Below are 14879 nucleotides of genomic sequence, written 5' to 3' on the forward strand. Positions count from 1 at the left end.
GGCTCATTCACCCTGTCAAGCCTGGTGGAACTGTAGGTGGTCTGCTCTCACTAGCCCGATGGCTTGAGGCCATTCAGGTGTCTCTGCAGGCCAGTAGTGTGCCATCACACAAACTGGGATTAAACTGTTCCGTTATCATACTCCAAAGCAAAACTATCCCCACAGGGTCCCCCCCAAGGATGCTTTGAGACAACATTGCTCTACACATTTGCAGAACATGAAGTCTTCTCCACACTTGAGCAATCAAAATCAATACATTCGCAATTTCCACCTCAGGTCTATCACACTTCACTAGAAATCCCTTAATTAGTTTCTTCTAGGAGTACACGGGTCATTTAGGTAATTAAATCCAATCTTCTCTCCTTGAAGGACACTATACCATTAAATCCCATTTACAAGCTCATTGGGCTCCATCTCACAACCACTATAGGCTTCATCGTCCCACCCCATTGCTCTCGCCGAGAAGCTGTTCCGGGACTTCACTCTCACGGTTAATAAAAATCCATTAAGTTGTTCATGCTCAGATCTCCAAAGGCCTAAGACTGTTGAGAGACATAATTTTGAGACTTCCACTCCCAAGGCTTCTAGAATATAAAATTATTCTAACAGCACCTCAAACCAAAACGAATCCAAGGGAAAGACACACAGATATCCTCTCATAATGCTTTGAGGTCTACAACACACCCAAGATCTTCATGATGTCCAGAGGACTCCTCTAAGTCATCAGCAAGGACACTTTTCAGTATTACCCCTGGAAGCACGTTATAAAGGTCATAGAACATTTCCAGGTACGACCTAGTACAGATGGAGCCACCAAAGGCACGTACCTGTGCAGGACAATCAAGCTGGGAGGAGAGGAACGACAGCCTCAACCCCTTCCAAGGGCTCTACTATACAATTAGGACACCCTGATCCAAGGACACAAGCCATGTGCCGGCAACATGGCCTTTCCGTTTCTGCAGGACATAAAAAAAAAACTAAAGGTGCCTTGGGAGGATCAGCCAGCTCGGAGACAGAGCAGAAAAGCAGCTCCTGCTGCAAAAAGCTTAGAAACATCCCCCAAGCAGAGCGTGGAGGCTTTCAAGCCAGAAAGCAAGTAAAACCAGAACTTGACCTTATTAGCATTTCACAATTTAAGGCAGTTTCATGGATTTTTAGATTTGACTCAGGGTTTTTGTTAAATGCCAGGAGCTAGCCATATGCCGTAGCTGTGGAGAAATCAATATCAAAAAAAGCCCGGCTCCTCCAAATTTTTCTGAGCATCAGTAGATGCTTATTTTGCCCCGTAATTTATCCAAACTAATAGGCTGGTCTTTAATAATTGCACATTTGCTGTGTGCTAGTGCCTGTCGGGAGGCAAAGGAGCAGCTCCCATACTCACTCCACTGCCAGGGAATGGGGCAGCACGTAAGAGTTTACTTGTCCTCTGTTCCATGAACAGCTTCCTAAATCACTCCTCTGAGTACAACCAACAGGACAGGCATGTTGCTGGTATCCCACACAATTTTATCAGGTTTCTTCATTTAATGAAATATGGTTTATAACCTATTTGCTGCAAACAGCTCAGCAAGTGTTTTTTTTTTTAAAAAAAAGAGATATAATTAGCATTTAGAGTCATACAACTATACTGTGGATGAAATTACAGTTCAGCGTTCTTCACGTCTCTCACGTAAGTGGCTTGATTCCTTCCATGCTGGGAAGTGCTAATTAACATCAACAGGCTCTGTGTCAGGTTTGAAGTAAGCCAGGAGTTTGGATTTGGGAGAGAAGAGCTGCGCAGTTGCATCTCTTCCAAGTGATCACTCCAGACGCGAGTGCTGGAAATGTAATTAAGGAAGAGGAGATACACATTCCCACAGGCACTTCGCTGGGGATGCTCCTTGAGATCAAGGCTTGGTAACCCCAGCCCAAGCAACCCCACCACTACCCCAGTCCTTGCCAAGCCCTGCTCGTGACCTCCAGAACCCACCAGCCACCTCTGAAAGCAAAAGCACTAACATTTGGGTTTTGAGACGCAAACCTGTGCCCTTCCAGACCCAGCAAGGTCCTAAGCACCAACACAAAATATCATAGAATGGTTAGAGTTGGAAAGGACCTTAAAGATCATTGAGTTCCAACCCCCGTATCCTCAGATCCACCCTCTTTCCCCTCCACCTCATCTTTTTCTTTTGCCCAGGGATGCCTCAGCCACCACAGCAAGCTGTCAGATAGACACTAGTCTTAGACATGTGGGATGTTTTGTCTGCTCAGAGAAAAAAATAAAAAAAAATAAAAAAAACCCCATATCTAAGATTAGCAGCAAAATGCCCCTGGTCACTGACGTCAGGCTCACGCAAAGGACCCCCTTGGCAGCTGGTTGTTTCCTGCCCTGAGGAGGCTCTGCCCGGAGCAGCTCCCATTTGTTCCGCTCCCTCAATGAGCTCACATCACCGGAGAGTTCCCTCTTCTCCCAAGGCATCGGGCCGCCGGCCAAGCTGTGTGTGGACAGAGCCAGAGCAGACACCGTCAGTCGTCCTCGGGCTCTGGTGCAGAGACCTCTCAGCAGCTTTTCTAAGAGCATTACGAGCCTAAAAAAAAAAAAAAAAATAAAAAATAGTGAGCACTTGCAAAACATCGCTAAGAAGTCTTTTGACATTTTATACTCACTTTCGTTCGCTGCAAGTTTTTCCCTTCTATTTACGTCACACATCTACAGGAAAATCCAGACAGCGATACATGCAGAAGTCTAGCTTTTTTCAGTTTCCTCTGCATGCAATTTCAGCTAACCCTTAGTATCACCGGGAAGAGAATATCTAAATAAATTGGCAGTTGTTGGTTTGGTTTTTCCTGTCCTTTTTCCCAACCGTGCATCGAACCTGCTCTACCTCACAGGTGTGCTAACCTCCAAATAAGATGGTTTTTATATACACTAATTATGAGATTTTATTGGAGATCTTTGTATCACAAATTAAATTAAGCTGAATTTTAGTAGAGACCCCAAACAAAAAATTTGCCAATACAATTTTATTTTTTTCCCGCCAAGTCAGTTTTAAGTAAATAATCCCCCTCCCCAAGAAACCTGACTCACAGGAAACACACCTCACAGTCATCTTGTCCGGTTGTACATACAATTTCCTTAAGTAGAAAATATGAAATAATATTTTGTGTTTCTATTTAGCACTTCTGTTTACCAGGAAAAGCCAATTTGCTGCTCCTCCAGTAGTGGGGAAAAGCAAAATATTTTAGAAATACTTCTTGGCAGAATTTTTAATACATTTCTTCCCGTGAAAGGCTGTACAGCTGAGACTCATCCGCCACCCGTGTCTTTCTTCTGTGGGTAATGAAATAGAAAAGCAGACGGGACCCATCCAGCAGCACTTTTTGACCCCAGATGCCTCTTTAAATTATTATTTTTTTTAAATTATATTTTACCGGAATGGTTTCTGTCCCCCCAACCCCAGCCTCCTCCTCTCCCCTGCTCCCATCTGGCCTTTCGGATGCCTTCCCCCCCCCCAGCTCCTCATTTCCCGATAAGGGTGCGTTAAACAGATCCGCGCCTTATCAGCGCCGGTGCCGAAATGTCAGGAAGTTAAAAGCACACGCAGTCGTTACAGAAGCTTTCAGAGCTCAGCTTTTTGTAGGAATTCAGAGGTTGGGGTGGTTTGTGTTTTGGATTTTTTCTTTTTAAAATACAGTTGAAAGAAAAATGAAAAAGCCACCTCCGTCCGGTCTCTGCTTCAATTCCCACAAGAATTTGTTGAGCAGAAATGTGTGTTTTAAGGGTTTTCTAGACACGGCATGTTGGGAGACGCTATTTTCTGGCCAGCCCCACCTGTGGGTCCCCCACCAGCCTCGTGCAAAAGGGGCTCCTGAGACTTCACATGTCCCCTAAGAACTTATAACAACAACAAAAAAAGGGTAAAATTTTCCCCTACAGACATTATAATATCGATACCAGAATCCACCCAGTTCCCCTCACCTACTGCCCAGGGTGGGCGGGATCCTGGTGTCCAAGGAGGGTTGAGGAGCAAAGCTCTGCTCATGGTGGGACGTACTCTTGGGTCAGAAGTTGGAAGGTGCAGCCCGAGCCAGTGCAACTCGCCAAGCAGAGCACCCGTGTTCAGGTCTTGGCTTTCCTTCCACAACAAGAGCAATTCATCAACAATTTCCCCTGTTTTCCTGCAGGCACAAATCCTGCAATCACGCCAGGCGAGCGCTCTGCTTATCATAATTTTTTAAAACCTGCAATTGTTAAAATTGCCGTAATTATCAAAACGTAGTTTTAAAGCCAAGAGCTGGAGAACGGTTGAAGACCAGGAGGACACAGCACCAACATCCAGCCCAAGTAAGGCTGAGGGCTCTTCAGACTCCTCCTGGCTTTAAGAGAAGCTGAATTACACCTTTAGTTTATTGGTAAAAAAGCCAGGCTGAGCACGGCCTCCCTCCTGAGATGCAGGAGGGGCTGCGGCTGGTGGCCACACGGCGAGATGACTGTGCCATCTAGCTGTGGTCGCTGCGGAGCTCCAGCACGCGATGCCAACTCACCCCGAACACTTTAAACAGTGCTGCTTTCCAGATAAAAATCACATCATCCATTTCATCCGTGCCACACTGGATATTAATGCACAGGGAGGGGGTCACTTTAGCCAAGAAGTAAATTATTACTGAGAACCACCAATCAAGCATATAGTTGAAAGGAATATTTATTTTCCTTTTAGTTACAGCTTTCTTCTACTACAAGCTCAGTTAGCGTTAAGATTGCCATTTTGTGTTGCCTGTTTCTGCACTGTTTTATGTCTATTCATTTAAATCCTGCTCTCTCACCAAAATATATTAGCCCCCCCCTGCCCCACGACTGTCTGATGCCTCCGCTCCTCCTGGTCCCGCTTTCCTGGGTACCACATCCCGGCAGCCGCAGCATCCCTGAGCGCACAGCGGTTGGTTTTATAGGATGCAGAGAGGGCTCGGCTCCCAATTTCAGCAGGAAACACAGCCCTTCAAACCCAAAACACGACAGCATGGGGTTTGATTCATCTGCGCTGAGGATTATTTTAATGATGCAGAAACCAACTAAATATATTTTTAATTTCATATTTTAATTTGTCAAGAGTATCTCTGTGGCTTTTAAATGAGATTTAAAGTGCATTTTATTCTGCCAGGAATCAATTCAGTCACTGGCTAAAATTAGATTAGAGGCTCCAGTGCCTAATTAGCAATAGGTTTGGAGGCTGCATTTTGGGACATTCTGGGCCACATCTCATTAGCCCCATCTTTAAGTAACTTTCTCTGTTGATATCACGAACATGATAAATCATGTTGATTTATCCATGAAAGAGAGGATTCAGGAGCAAGACACAAACACAGGAGACATTTACCCAGTTTATAACTGGAACTGAGGCAGGCAGCTGGAGGCTGGACTCACGGAGAAGCTGCCACGGGGCTTGGGTCAGGGACCCTCTGCTCCAGCGCACCCCAACCCCTCTGGGGGAAGGTGGGGAAGGACAGAGAAGCGGTTTCATCATGCATCTTCTGAAGAAACCCATAGCGTACCTCGGATCCAAGTGCTGCTCACAGCTCTCCTCCACCACCCAGGGAGGTTGTAGAAGAGATGTCCAGACATGGGACACCTGGTCTAGTGGGAGGTGTCCCTGCCTATAGCAGGGGGTGGAACTAGATGATCTTTAAGGTCCCTTCCAACCCAAAAAATTTTATGAGGGCAATAGGCACCCAACAATTCCTGGCTGGGGAGAAACTAGCAAGATCAGGGCTCTGGAGCCAGGAAATAGGATGATATGAAGTCTACAAAAGCACAACTAGATAACAAATGCTTCTGAATCCCAACCCAGCCAGGTCTAGCCCTGCTCCCTGAGGGTGGTTCTCTGGAGACACCCCCTGCTTTGCGTTGCTCCAGCAAGGAACAGCTATAGCACAAACAGCAGAGCTGACCACGTTGACTACATGAACAGCGTCACCAGCAAGAGGAGCTAGTGCACGTGGTCTCCAACACTGCACACACATTGCCCAGTCCCTGTTGGGGCAAGGCACAGGAACTGAGGGACCAGCAGCACTCTGCATTTCCCAGATGGCCAGTTCAAAACAACCCAATCACATCTGTTTTACAAGAAAACATAATGCTTGTAAAATACTATTAGAGTGACAGTTTCTACCTTTGGAAGACATTAACTGATCACTTTCCTCCAATGAGACCAGACAGCTTAGACCAAGTGAGAGGGACATCAGGAAAAAGGTACTGAGTGTCACTGGGTTTTGCCCCTTAATTAAAACTAACATGGTCAGGAATGAACCCTGATGAACTTCATTAAGTCATTAGTGGTCAGAGGTAGGCGCTGGGTGTCATGGCAGCTGGCACTTCAGGAAGAACAGGTGAAACAGGGTTAGAGTTGTGTCCTGTCATGTTGTCCTACTGCACAAACTAGAGAATAACAGTGGTCGTTCCTATTAAAATAAAAAAGCAAGTTTAAGGTCCTGCCCCTAAATCTTGCCTGGGGTCCAAACATTTTGATCTATATGTCCAAGAACATGACTCCTCTTAAGTCATTTGAGGAAAAGGCAACTGCTGCGTTAGCCAAGACCTTCTCCCGAGGCCACCTCCAGTGTCACAGCTCCAGCTCTGAACTCCTGGGGTACTATCTCCTGCCCATGCTCCCACAACCACCCCCAGCCCACTGGTAACGCCATCCCAAGTGGGATGTTTTTGATGGAAGGGTAGCACACAACCGGAACCGTGTCCTTCAAAAGCTTGAAGCAACTCACATCAAATGCCACCAGGGCCCAAGGACTGAAGTAGCCCACAGCCCCTGTCCCTGGTAATCACAAACAGCTCATTAGCAGCACAGTCACCGCATCCTGCCCTCCAAACCCCAACATGGTAGTTCAGCTTCGACTACACGTTTCTGATTAACGTTTGCCAATGAACAATTTCCTGCCTCTGGCAAAATGATCGTCAGAAATACCCAGGAATATGAAAAATTGACAACAGTTGCTGGATGCTAAATATTGTTCATGCTCGATTGCTGTAATGGCACATCATAGGCTTCAAAAGACAGTTAGGCATTTGTTGCCATCATTAATACGGAGGGAGTTTATCATCCAACCTCCCAGTTCCCTTTCTCATTCTCCCTCATGTTCTCTCACTACACAGCCATTCATTTCTCATTTACATTTTTTTTCCTTAACAGTACAATGATTTGCAAAATTAAATTCATTCAAACTTTTTACTGTCCTCATTTCCACATATCTTCTATTGTTGTTATTACCATGACTGGGCTGCCTTTGGCTTACATTTCATCTTGACGCATTTTACAGGATCTCAGGAGCGCTCTTGTTTTTCATTTTCTTCCTCATTAATAGAAACATAATCACCACATCATAGCATTCCAAACTCTTTGTTTTTTATAAGCCTATATTAAAAAAGAATCTCTGTTTTTTTGGCAGAAGATACCTAATCCTGTGTCTCCTGATGGTTGGGTGAACTTGGCAAAAAAAGCACAAGACCATCTGTCTTGTGGTTTCTCATCCTCCCCTCAGTGTACCAGACTGAAAATTTGAGCTCAAAATTTCACCCAATCCTAAGTACTTTTTCTTCACGGGTTATTTTATGAAGATGAAGATGCTGAGCTCAGCACAGAAGGAGCTTCACTTTAGTGCTTATGTAAGGTTGGAGAAATGAAATTATGATGATAATTTCGAATATTTTAGTACTGCATGTTGTATTTCAATATTCTACCAAGGACAGTAGTAAAACTCAGCTAAAACCACGCATATCCCAAATAGAAAACAACTTCTTTTGTGTAAAGACATAAAATTGAGGGGGGTGGGTGGGGTGGAAAGAAACCCCAAAATGTGGCTGGGGAAAAAGGAACCACCACTTTGTAAGACCAAACTTTTCAGGTCAAACCAAGTCCCATGAATACAGGAGAATTTTGAACATGATTCGAAGGAACAGACCAGCAAACCCAGGGAGAAACATCCTGAAACTTTTAAGAATGTTCCAGTACCCAGGGTATTCAAAATAACTGAAGCTTGTAAAAACACTTTAAATTACCCATAAGACGGTTAAAAAAAAAAACAAGTGCACACAAAACTGACATCCTACCTTATCCAAGGAGAATTTAGAACAAGATATTCAGGAGTATCCAAGCCAATAACTTCTTTTGAAAGTCTGGATATATAATTTGGAAGTTCTAAGTAAAGACTAAACTCGCCTTAAAAAAATAAATACCAAATAATAATAATAATAAAAAAATCAGTCCCCAAAAACACTGCAAGATTTTTTCTTCCATTTTCTGCATTCTTAGTTTCAAGTTCTTGTAGAAAATCAAGCCACTAAGTCAGAGTCAGACATCTTTCAAGCACCAACACGTATTTTAATGACACCTCCAACATGAGATGTTCTTCACCCCTGGTTGGCAACAGCCCCCGTGGCACAGAGGTTCCTGTAGGGTAGCAGTGACCGACGCCGCAGAGTGGATCATCCCTGGCTTCACAGCTCTGGGATGTCATGATTTTCCACACGACTCGGGGTGAGCTGAGCCAAAGCTCCTCTCCTTCCCATCTTCCAGAAGCTACAATGTTCTTCGCTGCCCACAGATACCTACATACCTGCCCCAAAACACGCTTAGCCAAGCACAGGCTCCCTGCTAAGAACCTTACCTTACCAAAATCCAGTTTATGTACGTACGCAGTGCATGCCACCAGCTAACATGGATGGTTTTTAATATAAATACCATAAACATTGCTTTTCCATCTTGATCCAGTCTTCCTCCAGGCTTCCCAAGCTTTCTTCTGAAGGTCTCACTGTCCCCTGTGAGGTCCAACAGAGCTAACTGCTGTCTCTCAAGAGATCTCTCCAAGAACTGCCAAGTTCTCGCTCATTCCCGGTGTCTCCACTTTCCCTTCTGCAGAAAAGAAGCCACACACAGGCTTCCTTCACTCTAATTCTCTGCAACACCCCCTGAGCAGTGTCTGTCTGGGCAGCTCAGGCTTATTTCCCAGCATCTGAAGCCCCAAGTTGAAACCAGGGACAAGGACAGTCTCATTCTCCGCCTTTGCACCCACACAACTGTTGCATTACAGCAAGGACAAACACCTTAAGGAGCAATATTTGCCCCCCAGAACTAGCCAGGACACAGTGAGGGCTGGGTTTTTTTCCTCCCTAACCTCATTACTGCTGATTAAAGAACACTTACAAGTTTAAATTGCTTTTTTAAGACTGCTCTAATTATTATCATCTCCTCTGCTGTAGTAGCTACAGCACGGAAATTAACCTTAACTTGCATGATGCCAGACGACTTTCACCTTGGTGTATATAGAACTTATAACATGCTCAGTTGGACAGGTAATAGTTTCTGCAGTACCTGGATGAAAGTTATGACAGAAATAAAAAAAAAAAAAAAAAAAATCAGAAATGTCTTTAAATGGGTGTACATAATAGGCCTTCAATTCAGCAATAAAGCCACTGTGAAAGCTTTGGCTTCCTTGGGTTTATTGCACAGGGACAGGAGGATGGCAGGGAATGTAGGAGGCTGCTGTGTCCTCCAGCAGAAGTAAATGGTAGGGAGCTCCGTACCCATCCCGACCATGGCAAACAGAAAAATCAATAAGCAGAGTGAGGGACTTCTGGATAGCAATAGTAAAGTGTGTTTGTATTGTTGACACTATGAAAATTTATAGAGATAGAAAAGCCCAAATTTATAAATAGAAATAGTATATTTTTTAGACCAACCAGATTGGTTGCAAAATGTAAACAGAGCTTCAGACACCGTTCCTTTGTCAGGTCACTAATTTGTTTTCCAGCTAGGCAACCGATTCGTTTTGCACGTGCTTACAAGGGGTAAAAACTTTAATTTGATTAAAAACTTTAATTCAAGCATAGCCGGAGAAGGCAGAGAAGCCTTCAGCTATACAAACACTCAGCCACGTGCAGCACAGAGGTTGGGATGGATTCCTCCAGGTATAACCTGAAGTTGGAATCCAAAAGAACTGGAAGGGGATGCACCGCAATGAAAGAACTGAGGGAATAGAGAGTTGTAGTCAACAGCTTGACACTCAGGTGGAGACTGTTGAGGAGTGACATCCCTCAAGGGTCTTCCTGACCATTTGCTGAAGGACCCCCTCTCACACAGGTCTCCAACACCACTAAAACTCTTGGATTACAAATGGGATCACTGCAGGTTCAGCCCAGAGTCCAGCCACTAAATTAGTGACTGTAGGGCTCCCCACTCAGAAAGCTTTTAAACCACCCAGAACCCAGCAGCCTTTAAATATACCTGTAAATTCCCACAGAACGCTATTACAAGAGCCATTTCCTAATGGTTTTCTATCATTACAGCAATTTCCTTTGTAAAGCATTTTCCATAAACCAACTGCAGCAGCACCCTATGCAATTAGTTGAAAGAGAAACAAAAGAAAAAACTACTTTGCAAAAGGCAGCTTCCCTCTCTTCCCCAGCATCAGCATGCAAAGAGGTTGGCTACCAGCCGGGGTGGGATCAGTGGGTGTCTAGTGTGAAGAATTGGCTTAGGCTTCAAATCAATCTGCACGTCTAGCGTGGACATGAGACAGGTCAGCACTCTCAGTTGCAGCAACTATAACCTTAATTTTGTCTATAGTTCACGTTCATTAACCCATCTCCTAAGCTCTCTGTGCTTTCCCACCGCAAAGAAGGTGACTGCATTGTTCATGTAATCCCACCAAAGGCAGTGAAGTTACACCACCCACTATCTTGGCCCAAGAGACATCATTAGCTACTACTCCAAAATCCTTCCTTTGGCCGCAATCGAATTTGGAAATAAAAATAAAATAATGCAGAAAATCAAGCTGGTTCTTATAAATCTTGATGTCATAACACCCAATCTAGGGAGGATCCTCCTAACTTGTTCAGTAACATTGTTTTCGTATCTTTTTGCAGATTATCTCTAAGGTTTTGGTACTATTCCATCCAGCCCAGCTGAACATAGTAACAATTTGTTCAACATTAAATTCTAGGATTCCTTCATTTCTTCTACCCACTTGAGGTCCTCCTCAGCAAGGAAGAACACTCACGTAGCTCCTTTGAGCTAGATCTGACCCTCCCCAGAGCTGCACATGCACAGCACCATGGTAAGAATTTTTGGGAAGCAAGTGAACCAGACTTTTCTCACCAAAACTCAGCTGTAAATATGTTGTGCATCTAACTCAAGTGTTTTAACTTGAGATCCCATCACAACCCATGGGTTAGACCCTCCAGAGGGGTGGTGCCCACATCCTAAGGGCCCATCACCAGCCCCTCCAGAGGCTGACTCTGCTGCAGAGGAGGTGTTTTGGAAAGGCTGGAAGGATCACCCTCTTACCTTGCACTAACAGGACCTCCCTGGTGGCCATGGAGGGAACCTTACACAAGGCATTAGACAAGCTTAAACTAGAGACCAGCAAGATGGAAGCTGTATGAAAGGCTGAATTTGAACAATCTTACACTCTTCCTTCGTAGCTGAAGCCCATGCTAGCATCAGCCATGTTGACGCAAAGAAACTTGTAGTTTTAAGCCAATAGTATATAGAACTTGATAGAATTTAGGGAGTCATTTTTCTTCTCCTTGTTCCAAGGAAGTAATGGCAGCATATTACAATAAAAGCAAAGCAGTAACTGCTATTGCTGGCACAAATCATTGCAAGTGCTCATGAAACCACTAGTGTTATCTCTGGTGCATTGTTTTTTTTTTAGCAAAAAGCATAGCTATGTATTCCTACACAGATACACTCACGCCTCACAGACTATATCTAAACATAAACAGAGAAGGTCTCTGGTGTATCCCTTCCCAAAATAGGTCACTTCCAAATGAACAGGAGTCAGTTCAGACTATCGTTATAAAGCCATTCCCACCAAGAAGAGGGGATAAAATTCATTAGGGCTCCATGTCTTCTGCAATAACACATCCCATGGAAGCGTAACAAGTTGCATCATTTTGCACTTAAAGGTGTAACGAAGAGCCGCGAGAGTTTTGGCACATTGGGAGCAGTTGTCCAGTGGAGAACTGGAGCCTGGTCCCTCACGTCTATCAGTCTCCAATTCTCCACTGGAACCCCAAAAAGGGAAAATAAACAACTCATCTTTATCTAATAGAGAAATGCTTTTGAAAACAAGTCACTTCCTTCTAGAAAAATCTCAATTTATAGTGTGAAATTATTCCAGTGATTTAAGGTCAGATGGTCAAGTGGAAGCTGCCTCTCCCTCAGCTGTGAGAAGGAGCTTCCTCCAACCCCTGCAAGTCCATCTTCACCTCTAAATCCCTTTTATAGCACAAGAGTACATGATGTTAGGAACTGGAATCTGGGCAAAGTTACACAGGGAAAAAAAATAACAGACCTCAAACCCACTATGGGTTTTTCCATCCAAGTTCATGATGGACCTATGCTCTTTACTCTGGTTTGCAGTAACAAGGGCTTGCAGGCAGCAAGATGCCCCCCATCTTGCACCTTGGCACCTTACAAGACCAAAAGAAGGTACAAAGCACAAAGTCCTTCATCTCTCCTCCCTGCCTGGATGGACATCTCTTCTAGGGATAAGACTTGCTCCTAACTGTGGTCTAGGTCTTCAAACACGTCATTTCAGGGACCGTTTCTAATCCTTTCTGAGCACCGAGGTGCCCATGCACACACAGCACCAACCAATTCCCCCAGCACAAGCGCAGCACAAATAGCAGCAGACACAAGGATTTTAAGCTACTCTTCCCTTTTACAGACTCAGCAGAAGAAGCCACTGTTTGGGCACAGATAAACTAGAAAACATTGCCAGACTCCTTCCCCTCTGAAGGGAAGCTTGTAACCACCAAGCATGTCCCTAGTAACCTCAGCAAACATCTCTGGTGGAGCAAAGGATGCTGCTGACTGAGTTCATGAAGAGGGCAATCCACATTATCTCCACCTGAAACGATTACTCCCAGTCCTTAACAATAACTAGGATTCAGTTTGCTTAAGCGAATGCTTAAGGTACCTCATTATTTTTTTACATGAAAAAAAAGCTGATGCTTAATTAGTCCTCTTGTTCCATGTCTTGCAGGTTCAACAAGGTCAGTGGTATTTCCTGGCTGCACTCACCCAGGCTTAGGGTTTAAATAACACTATCAAAAGGTAAGTCAGCCACTAAGCTTTGGCTTACAATCATAAATTAATATACAGCAAAAAACCACCCCACTTAGAACCTTTTGAATTCCAGGCATATTCATGCTTTGGTGACCATCTCTGGGTCTCTCCCTCACTGCTGTAATTACCGATTTCTCTGCCCGACACTAATCCTTGCTTTGTCTTTGATCTAAAATTCTAGCCGCGGCCATTGACTGAAACAACCCGAGCCCCAAACACCCAGTGTGCTGGGTGACCATTGGCAGAGGCTGGCAAATACAGTCTCTCTTTTGTCCTTGCTGGAACTACACAAGGCCCCGCCTGGGTAATTAGGAGCATCCACAGAAAAGTGTGCTTGAGCCAGTAAGCAAAATTTTATTTTACATGATGTGCCAGTGTCCCTTCAGCTGCTGATCCACAGACCAAAGCCATCATTTATTATTTGCACTAAATGGAAAACCTCCCCCCACACACACACCCCCCAAGCATCTCCTTCCACCGTAAAGCAGCCTCATCTTTTCCTCATATTACATTCCCTCCCAATGCCGTGGGCAGTTGTCTCTGGTCCCATTTCACACACAGTTGCTTATTCAACAGTTTGCTTTATAAGGAAAGCGACTCCTGGTTCCATTTTCTGGTGACTTCTGCAAATCCCTAACTTTCCCATGGCTGGGCGAGGGATGGAGGCTCTGGGGGCACAGACCAGCACAGGAGGAATCCACTCCCTATTGCCCAAACCCTCCAAAGATAAGGATAAACATTCAAAGGGTGAAGCAGAGACAGCCTGGTCAGAGCCTAGTCCAAAGAGAGAAAACAGGAGCGGAGACTTCTGCAATAGCCGGTACCCAGGAACCCACCACCACCTCCATCGGATTGTTTTAACCTCTGAGGAAACGCGAGGATGTGTTACAGTGACAGCTCTGCAATCCTTGGCCTCTTTTAGCACATCCATACCCTCACTGGCCTGACAAACCTATTCTGCTGTGCCTGCCTTCCAAACGCTTAAAGAACATGAGTAGTTCAAGTGGGAATATCTTGATATAATTTATTTTTACCATATATTCACATGGTTATTGAATATTTACCCTATGAATATATTGGTTTGGTTTAGGAAAATCCTGGGAATGGAAAAGTTCTGAGAAATCACTTCTCTGCAAACAGATCACAGCTACTCTGAGGTGGCCCTGAGGACCTGCAAGAGCCACAGGGCAGTCATGGCCCATGGCATCACTTGGGGACATGAGGTTTGTAACCACGTCACCCTGCCATACAGCATCACTAGAGGCTTAGCACCAACTCTGCAAAGCCTGAGGATGCTCCCTTAGGCTGCTCTGCCTGACCTTCTCTTGACCTGCCAGCAGCTTTGTTTTATTTTTGGAAATACTGCTATTAAACTAATTGATCAGGTGTCTGTGGGTCATCTGTTTTCACTCTGGATAGTACAGCCATAGTTTCATGCAGCTACCAGTAACAAGCAGTTATTCCACGCGCAATGAGGTATTTACCCTGCATCCTTAGTTTAGTTATAGAGAACTATACAGCAGCAGCAGAGAAGCAGCGAGAAGCGGGGACCTGGGCTGCAGCAGGGGGGTGGTAGAGATGTGGGGAGGTCAGAGGTGGGCACAGGCTGGCATGGGAGACCCCACAGTTGCAAACTGTCCACCCATGGTTGGCTGAAGAAAGGCACAGCTAGAGCTGGATGAAGCTGGTTTGGGGATAAAAGAAACTGTTTCTTTGCTGTCATTAACTTTCCCAAGAGCCCCCATATATAGTAATGGGGAT

This window comes from Numenius arquata, chromosome 6, assembly GCF_964106895.1.
Source record: "Numenius arquata chromosome 6, bNumArq3.hap1.1, whole genome shotgun sequence".
NCBI lineage: Eukaryota > Metazoa > Chordata > Aves > Charadriiformes > Scolopacidae > Numenius > Numenius arquata.